Raw genomic sequence first — 1,651 nt, 5'->3', positions numbered from 1 at the left:
TGAAATCATAAAAATTGAATATATGTTTCATTAGTAGTTTTAGAAAAAAAATTATAAAATAAAAAATCAATCATTATTAAATTTATAATTTTTATTATGTATAATATTCACTGCTTTGATTTAAAAAAAAAATAATTTTTTTTATTTTACTATTTTTTTCGCTTTAAAGGAGCTTTAATGATCAACTAACATATTAATTAACTATTTCTCTTCTCCTTTTCTTTTTCCATCTATATATTATTAATAATTCCATGCCATGGAAGCCTTGGAAAACAATATATAATAATTCACAAGTATACAACTCATAACTATGCAACCAAAATGCATCTTTTAATAATTTGCATTAGTATTATTGCTAGGCTTTAATTTCTTCTCAATAAATGCCTAATAAACAATTAACTTTTTTACACACAAATTAAAGTTGTGCCTTTTCCCACTTCTCTTGTTGAAGATAGTAATAACATGTATATTAAATAAGAACATGCAATGTTGCAATTAAAAGAAGAAAATTAAAAAAAAAAACATTAACTTAGAATCAAGTAGTGAGTTAGTGATCCAATTAATAAATAGCTGGCTAGTCTGAAGAGATGATGATTGTTTAATAATAATTCCCATCATCTTTTTTGAAAACATAGGAGTAATGCAGTTGGAATTAAAAGATAATATAATTAATTTCAGTTATAAAGAGAATAGAAAGTGTAGTGCAGGTGCTGCAATCAGTTTCAGTTGGCCCTTCATCTCCATTATTAAAGAAAGTGGTGCTCTTTTAATTAACCACTATATATATATATATATATACACCCCGGCCCCATCATCAATCATCATATATATGTTAATTAACCCCATAACATTAAGAAAAAGTATATCAACCCAATATTAATCCAATCAACTAATTTGAAAGACACCTAATAAGTTAAAAAAATAAATATAAAAAAATCCAAAATTAAAAACATATAAAACTCAAGTAAAAAAATATTCGAAAGTAAAACATAATAAATATAATTTGGATATAGAATTTAAGATTTAAAATTTAGGATTTAGGGTTTAGAATTTATGATTTTAAATTTAAAATTTAAGATTTATAAATTAGATTTAGAATTTAGAATTGTCAGTGATAGTAGGGAGATTGTCGACGATCGATAATGGTGAGTGACTCGTGATGAGTGAAATTGTGATGTTGATTGAAAAGATAAAAGATAAGAAAAGATAAAAAGAAAATTAAAAAAAAAAGTTAATAAATTTGTTTGTTTATTGGCTAAACTTTTAATGGAAATGAGTGAAATTATAATATTAAGAAGAAAGAGAAAAAGTAAAAAATAAATAAATTGTAATTTTTAAAAATTGTGAATAAATGAATTTATTTGTTTATTGATTAAAATTGGTTGATAGAGTATTATTAGCTTTAATTTGGTTGTAAAAATAAATATGAAAATTGTCCATTAAGTTCAAAATTTAATTTTAACCTATATATTATTTAGTTTAGGTGTGTGAACACTATATCTATGTGCGTCTCAAATGTAACCATATGGCTGGTCCTAAAAGGAAACACCAACTTACTCTTGTTTAATTTGTCCCAATAATGAGAGGTACCCATCATTGTTGTGGCATATATTGCTTTGAATTTTCATGTCATATACTATATGAGGGCTTT

This window comes from Arachis ipaensis, chromosome B05 (genome assembly GCF_000816755.2).
Source record: "Arachis ipaensis cultivar K30076 chromosome B05, Araip1.1, whole genome shotgun sequence".
Lineage (NCBI taxonomy): Eukaryota > Viridiplantae > Streptophyta > Magnoliopsida > Fabales > Fabaceae > Arachis > Arachis ipaensis.
Note: the sequence above shows the minus strand (reverse complement) of the source record.